The sequence below is a fragment of the Palaemon carinicauda genome, chromosome 36 (genome assembly GCF_036898095.1).
Source record: "Palaemon carinicauda isolate YSFRI2023 chromosome 36, ASM3689809v2, whole genome shotgun sequence".
NCBI classification, from domain to species: Eukaryota; Metazoa; Arthropoda; class Malacostraca; order Decapoda; family Palaemonidae; genus Palaemon; species Palaemon carinicauda.
Window position 1 is genome coordinate 73812595 of NC_090760.1, and position 12500 is coordinate 73825094.

General features: G+C 35.4%; 2 protein-coding genes across 2 annotated transcripts in view; one reads left to right on the top strand and one right to left on the bottom strand.

The window, feature by feature from the left end:
* CIAPIN1 (cytokine induced apoptosis inhibitor 1) overlaps positions 1–12500 on the bottom strand; it is a 347450-nt gene that overhangs the window by 258915 nt on the left and 76035 nt on the right. The gene's annotated exons all lie outside the window — the stretch shown is intronic.
* LOC137628910 (uncharacterized protein CG3556-like) overlaps positions 1–12500 on the top strand; it is a 230091-nt gene that overhangs the window by 64395 nt on the left and 153196 nt on the right. The window lies entirely within an intron of this gene.

The window sequence follows — 12500 nt, forward strand, 5'->3', positions numbered from 1 at the left end:
GTTTAAAGGCTGCTCATGGGTGACAGAGGCAAGGGGCAGTGACATTGCCCACAGGAAGCTGGACAGTGACCTAGAGACTGACTCTATATGATCAGCGCCCAAGCCCCCTTTCCACCCAAGCTAGGAACAGGGAGGAACAGGCAATAGGTGCAGTGGCTCAGCAGATAGACCTATAAGGTTACCCAAACCCCCCAACCTTTGCTCACAAGGATGGTAAGGTTGCAGATATTAAAGGAACTAACAAGTCTGAGCGGAATTCTAACCCCCTTCTACAAACACCAGGCAGAGACGTTACTAATCAGGCCATCACAACCCTTGGTGTGGATTTGATCGTGCAAGTTTGTTTGTTTGTTATTTAAAAAGGTATTGATAACTTTTTTAGGTAATTTAATTCATATATTCCCTTGATTCACAAACAAACAAACACACAAACAAACAAACAAACAAACAAACAAACACACACACACACACACACACACACACATATATATATATATATATATATATATATATATATATATATATATATATATACGTGTTTGTGTGTGTGTGTGTGTGTGTGTAATTACGGTGTAAATCAGTTCTGTAATTAACATCCAAGTCCGTTCAGTAATTACCGTCCAAGTCAGTTCAGTAATTGATTTGGTTAAGATGGCCATGCATCTTTGGCAGGATGTACATCTTTAAAAGTTTCAGGATAGGTTTAGGGACGATGGACAAGGATGACGATGAGAACCAGCTCGTTCTTTCAACCCTACAGCTTTTCATCGAAATTGAGGGTAGGTAGTTATTATATAGCCCTGTTAAAAAATATAGTAGGACACGGGCTCTTGATTTGGCGGCCCGTAAGTTAAAAGTTAAAAAAAGTTGTGGGTTTTAGGTCTCCACTCAGACGATCTACATCATTCTCCTCGGGCGACCATAAGCCAGCCGGGACTATCACTAGTCTCCTCTAACAACCCCCCCAGGCGCCACACTGGGGAGTACCCCCCGGTAGAAGGTCTCACGGTATTCGCGTCCTTGGCGGGGACCAAACTCGGAACCTCTGAAACAGAAGCCCGCGACACTACCAACCTAGCGAAGAGAAGATCTATCTAGGCTCCATCAAAGTCGAGGTAAGGATGTGAAGGTGGTAAGGCTATAAACATGAAAGAGGTGATATTATACAAGGATGATGATGGGATGGATAGGAAAGGATGAAAGCACCATGACACCGTGGCTAAGAGTCCGAAGCTCAGCTATGGCGCCGGAAGAGTGTCTCCGACACCTGGAACCTCTTCGGTCCTGGATAAATTCGATTTCTTATCATTGTAGTGGTCCTGGAGAAGGGAATAATAATTGAGGGTAGGGTAACACGTTTCCTTCATCATTTCGGCCTCTCTTTTTTTTCAGGCAGAATGATATATTTTTTCATAGATTTAGCATTTTTTTCTATTTTTGAGTGGGAGGTATCTAGAACTCATGTCATCTTTAAAAAAAAGGATACGTTTTGTGATCACCTCTTTACAGAAAAGGAAAGATCTATCTAGGCTCCATCAAAGTCAAGGTAATTTTTATGATCAACCTTTTACAGAAAGGGAGGCTCTATCTAGGTTCCATCAAAGTCAAGGGATTCTTAATGATAAACTCTCTACAGAGAAGGGAAAATCTATCTAGGCTTAGACAAAGTCAAGGTACTTTTAAAGATCATCTCTCTACAGAGAAGGGAGGATCTATCTAGGCTCCGACAAAGTCAAGGTACTCTTAATGAGCAACTCTCTACAGAGAAGGGACGATCTATCCAAGCTCCGTCAAATTCAAAGTACTTTTAATGATAAACTCTTTATAGAAAGAGAGGATCTATCTAAGCTCCGTCAAAGGCAAGGTACTTTTAATGATAAACTATTTATAGAAAGAGAGGATATCTAAGCTCCGTCAAAGGCAAGGTACTTTTAATGATAAACTCTTTATAGAAAGAGAGGATCTATCTAAGCTCCGTCAAAGGCAAGGTACTTTTAATGATAAACTATTTATAGAAAGAGAGGATCTATCTAAGCTCCGTCAAAGGCAAGGTACTTTTTTATGATTGATCGATTGAGTTGAGGTTTTCTGGCATTCTGACATCTAAGGGCATGGACACCGAATACTTTTTATGCTTAACTTTTACAGAAAGGGAGGATCCACCTAGCCTCCGACAACGCATTTGTGGTAACAGCACCTGCTTCAATGAAGATTAGCACCAAGCGAAAGAATAAAATATGTGAAAATATGTTTCTTCTTAGCTAATTTCAGCACACACCATCGCACGTTGACAGGAAGGGAATGTGTCCCGAGCTGTAAAATATCTAGGGGGTTAAGTGGCCACAGCTCAGTGCCTTTAAACCTACTCGTCTTCAGTCCTCAAGAAATTTCCTTTTGCCTATATCTTCACTGGCTGAGAGCCACAGAGGGAATTAAATTATGACCAAAAAAAAAAAAAAAAAAAAAAAAAAAAAAAAAAAAAAAAAAAAAAGCCGTTATGATTTTGAGGCCTATTTCGATCTTTGGGGTGACAGGTGACAAAATTGATTTTGTTTCTGATTTCAAGAGATTTGAATTAAAGGTGATTTGCGTCTAAATTGATTTAAGTGGTTTACATTTTGATTTCAGTAGTTCCCAATCTATTATCAATGTTTGATTTCATTGTTGAATTTCCACCTATTTTCGTTTAATTGGTTTCTAGTAAGATTGAATTTATAACTTCATCCATATAACTCATTATATTTTACTATAGTCTATTAGCATCATCAATTGGATTTAATCCATTTTCAAAATATTTATATGATTATGAGGTACTTTTCACATTAAGTAAGAGATACTGATTAGTAGTGATATTGTTACATCTTATGAATGAAATTTATGATTTTCTTAAAGCTTTTAATAACTATTTTTTTTTAGGATTTCAAAACGTCATTAATTATATTTGGGATTTTAGATTCTTATTACTTGTATCCAATGACCTTCTCATTGATGTAATCAGGTGTCAGTTCTAGTTCATGGATTCTTATCTCGGGCATCATTCTCTCTCTCTCTCTCTCTCTCTCTCTCTCTCTCTCTCTCTCTCTCTCTCTCTCTCTCTCTCTCTCTCTCTCTCTCTCTCATAAGTGAAACATGGTATTCCCAAGAGACTGGCAGTGATGACCAGATAAAGGGTTTCCAAACTTATAGATCAGACAGAAAAAATAGAAATCAAGGGGGAACCGCAATATATGGAAGAGACATAAATCAAGGAAAAGTATGTGAAAAATACAGCAACACAGAATGTTAATTGATTGCGGTAGAATTTGAATTTGAAAAACTAATGAATATTGTAGTTTACAGACCCCCAAACACTAAGGAGTTTGACATAATAATAGAAAAAATAGATGATATATGTAGAAACCATGAAGACTGGAATATACTCCTATCCGGAGATTTTAACTTTCCTTTCGTGGATTGGAAAGAACGGATAGAAGAAAGTGGTTGTATGTATACATATAAAAAAGATAGTAATAGTAGCGCAGAAGATAAGAGGCAATTTGAAAAGCTTCAAGATATGCTATTAGAACATAATATGCAACAAATAAACCACATTCCAACAAGAAAGGAAAATGTCCTAGATCTAGTATTTGTGAATGAGGTGAACTATGTTAAAGAAATAATAGTGTATAACACGGGAATTTCAGACCACAATGTCATAGAATTAATAGTCCATTCCAAAGCAAGTGATCACAGAATTAATAAAAGTACAAAACCTTGGGAAGGATATGGAAAATATAATTTTTACAGTAAGAATATAAAATGGTCAGAAATAAATGAAGAACTGAATAAAGAATGGAAAAATGTATTTGTAAGTGATAATATACAGGTAAATACGGACATACTGTACAATATACTGGAGAAAATTGTTGAAAAATATGTACCGAAAAAAAAAAACAATAAACAAAAGACGTGCATACCAAGAGACAGAAGGATCTTATTTCAGAAAATTAGAAAGTGGAAGAAAAATCTTGCAAAAGAAAAAAATGTGTGGAAAATGAGGGAAATAAAATGTAAGATAGAAAATGCAGAACAAAAGATTATACAGTCGAAAGAAAATGAAAAAAGGGACTTAGAAGAAAGGACACTTCAAAATATAAAAAGAAACCCCAAAGTACTTTACTCCTATGCAAAAAAGATGAATAAAGGGAGATTAGAAATAGGCCCTCTAAGAATTGAAGGACGGCTAACGAATGAAAAAAAGGAAATATGCAACATATTAGCAGAAAAATGTAAGAGCGAGTTCACACCAAGAATTGCGAATGAGAATAATGAAACAGAAATGAGAGAAGAAAATGTTGAATATCTAACGGATATAGATATTAATGAAGCAGATATTGTCACGGCTATAAACGAAATTAAAAATGGATCGGCAGCCGGACCAGATGGAGTTCCAGCGATTTTGTTAAAAAAAACTGCAAACACTATCGCGAAGCCGCTTGCAATACTGCTAAGACAAAGTGTAGATATGAGCGAGATATATGTTAAGCATAAATTAGCTTATATAACCCCTATCTTCAAAAGTGGATCAAGACTAGAGGCAAGCAATTATAGACTTGTTAGTCTAACATCACATATTATGAAAGTGTATGAGAGGGTAATAAAAAAGAAAATAATGAACCATTTGGTTAAAAATAATTTGTTTAATATGGGTCAACACGGTTTCGTGCCTGGAAAAAGTACACAGACCCAACTGATAGCACACTATGAAAACATACAAAAATATGATAAGTGAAAAAGACACAGATGTGATCTATCTAGATTTTGCAAAAGCCTTTGACAAGGTAGACCATAACATATTGGAGAAAAAAATGAGAAAGCATAATATTGTGGGAAAGATAGGAAAATGGGTAAAAGAATTCCTGCAAAACAGAAAACAGATAGTGGTTGCAAATGACGAGAAATCAGATGAAGCCTAGGTAATATCTGGTGTGTCACAAGGTACGGTATTAGCTGCACTGCTGTTTGTTATTATGATCTCAGACATAGACTGTGATGTTGAAAACTCCGTAGTGAGAAGTTTCGCCGATGACACAAGAATAAGTAGAGAAATTACTTGTGATGAAGATAGGAACTCACTACAAAGAGATCTAAACAAAATATATGAATGGGCGGAGATAAATAGGATGGTATTTAACCCCGATAAATTCGAATCAATAAATTATGGAAACAGAGAAGGAATGGTATATGCATACAAGGGACCTAATAATGAGACAATCACAAACAAGGAAGCAATTAAAGACCTTGGTGTAATGTTAAATAGGAATATGTTATGCAACGACCAAATAGCAACACTGTTGGCTAAATGTAAAGCAAAAATGGGAATGTTATTCAGACACTTTAAAACAAGGAAAGCTGAACACATGATTATGCTTTACAAAACTTATGTACGTAGTACACTCGAGTACTGCAATGTGATATGGTACCCACACTACCAAAAGGATATTGCGCAAATAGAGAGTGTACAAAGGTCCTATACTGCTAGAATAGAAGAAGTTAAGGACCTTGACTACTGGGAAAGACTGAAATTTTTAAAACTATACAGTCTAGAAAGGAGAAGAGAACGCTACATGATAATACAAGCATGGAAGCAAATAGAAGGAATTACTGAAAACATCATGGAGCTAAAAATATCAGAAAGAACAAAGCCGAGGTAGATTAATAGTGCCAAAAAATATACCAGGTAAACTAAGAAAGGCGCACAGGACATTAATCCACTACGCACCAGCATCGATAATGCAGCGACTATTTAATGTGCTGCCAGCTCATCTAAGAAACATATCAGGAGTGAGCGTAGATGTGTTTAAGAATATGCTCGATAAATACCTAAGATGCATCCCAGACCATCCAAGACTGGAAGATGCAAAATACACCGGAAGATGCATTAGCAACTCTCTGGTGGATATACGAGGTGCCTCACACTGAGGGACCTGGGGGAACCCAAAAAAAAAATAAGGCAATAAGGTAAGGTAAGGCTCTCTCTCTCTCCTTTTCAGGTACAATTTGAGAATATTATAATTATTTTCAAGATTATCATTATCATCATTATTGGTCTCTTAATTATCAGTATTAAATATATCAATATTATCGAAATTGATATCATTATTATTAAAGCTCCCTTTCTCCTTCTCTTTATTATATTTATCATTATTATCATCATCTTACTGTTCATCTTCAACCTCATCATCATCATCATCAGCCCGGAGACAAGTGTTTCTAATTTCATTTCCAGCATCAATTCCATTCCAGTCTTCATTCCAGTCTTCATTCCAGCCACAATTCCGCCAAATTCCCAACGCTATACATTTCCTCGATTCTTACTCATTCCCTATTCCAGGTTCATCCGTTTCTTCTAACACATTCGAGTCCTTCCCCCTACTCCCGCCTGCCCCCCCCCCTCTCTCTCTCTCTCTCTCTCTCTCTCTCTCTCTCTCTCTCTCTCTCCTCACAGTGGACCAGTGATGCTGACGAGGTGGAATTGAGATACAAAATCTAATTTCCTCCACAATATGAAAGTCGCTTAGAGTCATGGTGATTTTCTTGATAGTCTGTGATAAGTGAGGAATTCTTTATTAAATTAATCAATGAATAAGCAAGATTTATTTGTAGTTTCGTCATTAATTAGGATATTGTTACAAAGAGTTTCTTCGGCTGAAGTAACAACTGATCAAGAATAGATACATCATATATATATTATGTCTTTGCCTTGTTGTTAATATATTCTTAATGATATATTTAAGAATATCATACTGAGGTACTCTAGATTCACATGAATTCTACGCTAACTGATTTATAAATCTCCTTCTGTCCCACCGTTATCCCTAAATTAAGGGGTCGGTTGCCTGATGCGTCCTCTCCAAAGCCTTTTATTAACTAAATTAAAGGCATCCTCTTCAACAAAAACCTCTTCTATCCTGATCATCTTTCACATTCTCTTGCTATCTAATTCTCTGCCTCCCTCTCGATCTAAGCACCCCCCCCATAACAGGTTCCTCGTAAGCCCTCCTCTTTCCCTCCCCAACACCCATTCTCACCACATTGCCGCACCATCTTAGCCATGATACTCTTATCACCTTTGTGATCTTTACTACACTTGTTAATTCCTTTTATAAACTTAAAATCACAAAACCCCAAGGAGAATATTTCCCCACTGAGTCATAGATCATTCAAGAACACTTTGGATACCTAAGAACACAGAAGTATAACGCTTCTCAGAGAAAAACCGTATGTATAATGATCAGCATAAATACCCACTCTTCACCCAAGTTGTGATAAGGGAACCAGGTAATGGCCGCTTATATCTGAAGAGATATGGAAAGATTTCCGTGCAGAAATCTACACGAATGACTAGCCCAGTCGATTAGCCAGATACCTGGCTGTACCATACACGAATTTTATAAACATCACCATAAAAATCTTCTGTATTAAACTCTGTAGGCTATCATTTATAGACCTAGGGTAACCTGTGTACCCTTAAAATTGAGGCTGAAAAGGTGAACTAAGGAAATTTATATGGTAGTGTCTGCAACCTCAGAATCCTTGTGAGCTAAGGAAGGGTTGGGGCCAGTTTGTGGGAGCCTATAGATCTACCTGCCGAGTTATTAGCAGCCATTGCCTGGCCCCTCCCTGGTCCTAGCTTGAGTGAGGGGGGGCTTGGGTCCTAATCATTTGTATACATGGTCAGCCTCTAGGGCATTGTTACTGTCCCATGCCTCTGCCATTCACGAATAGTCTTTCATTCTGAATCCAATATGCCCCCTTTAGAGTAAAAATGTACCTCTGGGGGCACTTGCACCCTAAGTTCGCAATGACCGTTGTAAATAATAGCTCATCTGTCCAAGGCCCAAGATCAAACGAAAGCCCAACAATAGGAATAATAGAAAAATACAATTTCTAATCAACCTGAATTCTTGATCAATGACCAAACTATAAGAATTCCTATGGCAATCTGCCCATTCTCTTTCCAGATAACTGAAAAGACTGAATCAATCGGTAATATTTTCTCCCATCCCGAATGAGACGACTATTTTTTTTCTTTTTTGGAACATTGGATCTTAATCAGTGGGCCAGAAAGATAGGAAAATTTCTTGACAATGCTATTCATATTTTTTCTGATTTTCAGTAGTGGAAATTTATTATTATCGATAACTTTAATATTGCTATCATTATTTTTTAGAAGCACCATTCTAAAAGCAGAATGCTGCAAGTCTACAATCCAAATAAAGAAAGCTAAACATTACTACCCCCTCCAAGAAAAAAAAATTATGTTTAAAATTCCACTATAAACGGAAAATTACAAGGGTTAAAATGAGATGAATAATATTAAATAGATAAGATAAATAGCAAAGAAAGTCTGGAAAGAGATCTATATTAAGTTTTTCAGCAAAAAACCAACAGTAAAAAACACTACAATGGATCACGAAAGTATCGGAGAGTAATTTGTGCGCAACATTTTGGAACATTACCAAAGTCACCGAAATATACTATTGTACCATCAGTCAGTTAAGCAAACAATTGCTTTAGAATTTCCTTTGGGCAAAAAATTCTACCAACAGCCAGTTAAGCAAACAATTGCTTTAGAATTTCCTTTGGGCAAAAAATTCTACCAACAGTCAGTTAAGCAAACAATTGCTTTAGAATTTCCTTTGGGCAAAAAATTCTACCAACAGCCAGTTAAGCAAACAATTGCTTTAGAATTTCCTTTGGGCAAAAAATTCTACCAACAGTCAGTTAAGCAAACAATTGCTTTAGAATTTCCTTTGGGCAAAAAATTCTACCAACAGTCAGTTAAGCAAACAATTGCTTTAGAATTTCCTTTGGGCAAAAAATTCTACCAACAGTCAGTTAAGCAAACAATTGGTTTAGAATTTCCTTTGGGCAAAAAATTCTACCAACAGTCAGTTAAACAAACAATTGCTTTAGAATTTCCTTTGGGCAAAAAATTCTACCAACAGTCAGTTAAGCAAACAATAGCTTTAGAATTTCCTTTGGGCAAAAAATTCTACCAACAGTCAGTTAAGCAAAAAATTGCTTTAGAATTTCCTTTGGGCAAAATATTCTACCAACAGTCAGTTAAGCAAACAATTGGTTTAGAATTCCCTTTGGGCAAAATATTCTACCAGCAGTCAGTTAAGCAAAAAATTGGTTTAAAATTTCCTTTGGGCAAAATATTCTAGCAACAGTCACTTAAGCAAACGATTGGTTTAGAATTCCCTTTGGGCAAAAAAATCTACCAACAGTCACTTAAGCAAACAATTGGTTTAAATTTCCCTTTTAGGCAAAATATTCTACCAACAGTCACTTAAGCAAACTATTGCTTTAGAATTCCCTTTGGCAAAATATTCTACCAACAGTCACTTAAGCAAACAATTGGTTTAAAATTCCCTTTTGGGCAAAATATTCTACCAACAGTCACTTAAGCAAACAATTGGTTTAAAATTCCGTTTGGGCAAAATATTCTACCAACAGTCACTTAAGCAAACAATTGGTTTAAAATTCCGTTTGGGCAAAATATTCTACCAACAGTCACTTAAGCAAACAATTGGTTTAAAATTCCGTTTAAGCAAAATATTCTACCAACAATCACTTAAGCAAACAATTGGTTTAAAATTCCCTTTAGGCAGAAAAATCTACCAACAGTCACTTAAGCAAACAATTGGTTTAAAATTCCCTTTTGGGCAAAATATTCTACCAACAGTCACTTAAGCAAACAATTGGTTTAAAATTCCCTTTTGGGCAAAATATTCTACCAACAGTCACTTAAGCAAACAATTGCTTTAGAATTCCCTTTGGCAAAATATTCTACCAACAGTCACTTAAGCAAACAATTGGTTTAAAATTCCGTTTGGGCAAAATATTCTACCGACAGTCACTTAAGCAAACAATTGGTTTAAAATTCCCTTTTGGGCAAAATATTCTACCAACAGTCACTTAAGCAAACAATTGCTTTAGAATTCCCTTTGGCAAAATATTCTACCAACAGTCACTTAAGCAAACAATTGGTTTAAAATTCCGTTTGGGCAAAATATTCTACCGACAGTCACTTAAGCAAACAATTGGTTTAAAATTCCGTTTGGGCAAAATATTCTACCGACAGTCACTTAAGCAAACAATTGGTTTAAAATTCCGTTTGGGCAAAATATTCTACCAACAGTCACTTAAGCAAACAATTGGTTTAAAAATCCCTTTTGGGCAAAATATTCTACCAACAGTCACTTAAGCAAACAATTGGTTTAAAATTCCCTTTTGGGCAAAATATTCTACCAACAGTCACTTAAGCAAACAATTGGTTTAAAATTCCGTTTGGGCAAAATATTCTACCGACAGTTACTTAAGCAAACAATTGGTTTAAAATTCCGTTTGGGCAAAATATTCTACCGACAGTCACTTAAGCAAACAATTGGTTTAAAATTCCGTTTGGGCAAAATATTCTACCTACAGTCACTTAAGCAAACAATTGGTTTAAAATTCCCTTTAGGCAAAATATTCTACCAACAGTCACTTAAGCAAACAATTGGTTTAAAATTCCCTTTAGGCAAAAAAATCTACCAACAGTCACTTAAGCAAACAATTGGTTTAAAATTCCCTTTTGGGCAAAATATTCTACCAACAGTCACTTAAGCAAACAATTGGTTTAAAATTCCGTTTGGGTAAAATATTCTACCAACAGTCACTTAAGCAAACAATTGGTTTAAAATTCCGTTTGGGCAAAATATTCTACCGACAGTCACTTAAGCAAACAATTGGTTTAAAATTCCGTTTGGGCAAAATATTCTACCAACAGTCACTTAAGCAAACAATTGGTTTAAAATTCCGTTTGGGCAAAATATTCTACCGACAGTCACTTAAGCAAACAATTGGTTTAAAATTCCGTTTGGGCAAAATATTCTACCGACAGTCACTTAAGCAAACAATTGGTTTAAAATTCCGTTTGGGCAAAATATTCTACCAACAGTCACTTAAGCAAACAATTGGTTTAAATTTCCCTTTTAGGCAAAATATTCTACCAACAGTCACTTAAGCAAACAATTGGTTTAAATTCCTTTAGGCAAAATATTCTACCAACAGTCACTAAAGCAAACAATTGGTTTAAAATTCCCTTTAGGCAAAATATTCTACCAACAGTCACTTAAGCAAACAATTGGTTTAAAATTCCCTTTAGGCAAAATATTCTACCAACAGTCACTAAACCAAACAATTGGTTTAAAATTACCTTTAGGCAAAATATTCTACCAACAGTCACTAAAGCAAACAATTGGTTTAAAATTCCCTTTAGGCAAAATATTCTACCAACAGTCACTAAAGCAAACAATTGGTTTAAAATTCCTTTAGGCAAAATATTCTACCAACAGTCACTTAAGCAAACAATTGGTTTAAAATTCCCTTTAGGCAAAATATTCTACCAACAGTCACTAAAGTAAACAATTGGTTTAAAATTCCTTTAGGCAAAATATTCTACCAACAGTCACTAAAGCAAACAATTGGTTTAAAATTCCCTTTAGGCAAAATATTCTACCAACAGTCACTTAAGCAAACAATTGGTTTAAAATTCCCTTTAGGCAAAATATTCTACCAACAGTCACTAAACCAAACAATTGGTTTAAAATTCCCTTTGGGCAAAATATTCTACCAACAGTCACTTAAGCAAACAATTGGTTTAAAATTCCCTTTAGGCAAAATATTCTACCAACAGTCACTAAAGCAAACAATTGGTTTAAAATTCCTTTAGGCAAAATATTCTACCAACAGTCACTTAAGCAAACAATTGGTTTAAAATTCCCTTTAGGCAAAATATTCTACCAACAGTCACTAAAGTAAACAATTGGTTTAAAATTCCTTTAGGCAAAATATTCTACCAACAGTCACTAAAGTAAACAATTGGTTTAAAATTCCTTTAGGCAAAATATTCTACCAACAGTCACTAAAGTAAACAATTGGTTTAAAATTCCTTTAGGCAAAATATTCTACCAACAGTCACTAAAGCAAACAATTGGTTTAAAATTCCCTTTAGGCAAAATATTCTACCAACAGTCACTAAAGCAAACATTTGGTTTAAAATTCCCTTTAGGCAAAATATTCTACCAACAGTCACTTAAGCAAACAATTGGTTTAAAATTCCCTTTAGGCAAAATATTCTACCAACAGTCACTAAAGCAAACAATTGGTTTAAAATTCCTTTAGGCAAAATATTCTACCAACAGTCACTTAAGCAAACAATTGGTTTAAAATTCCCTTTAGGCAAAATATTCTACCAACAGTCACTAAAGTAAACAATTGGTTTAAAATTCCTTTAGGCAAAATATTCTACGAACAGTCACTAAACCAAACAATTGGTTTAAAATTCCCTTTGGGCAAAATATTCTACCAACAGTCACTTAAGCAAACAATTGGTTTAAAATTCCCTTTAGGCAAAATATTCTACCAACAGTCACTAAAGCAAACAATTGGTTTAAAATTCCCTTTGG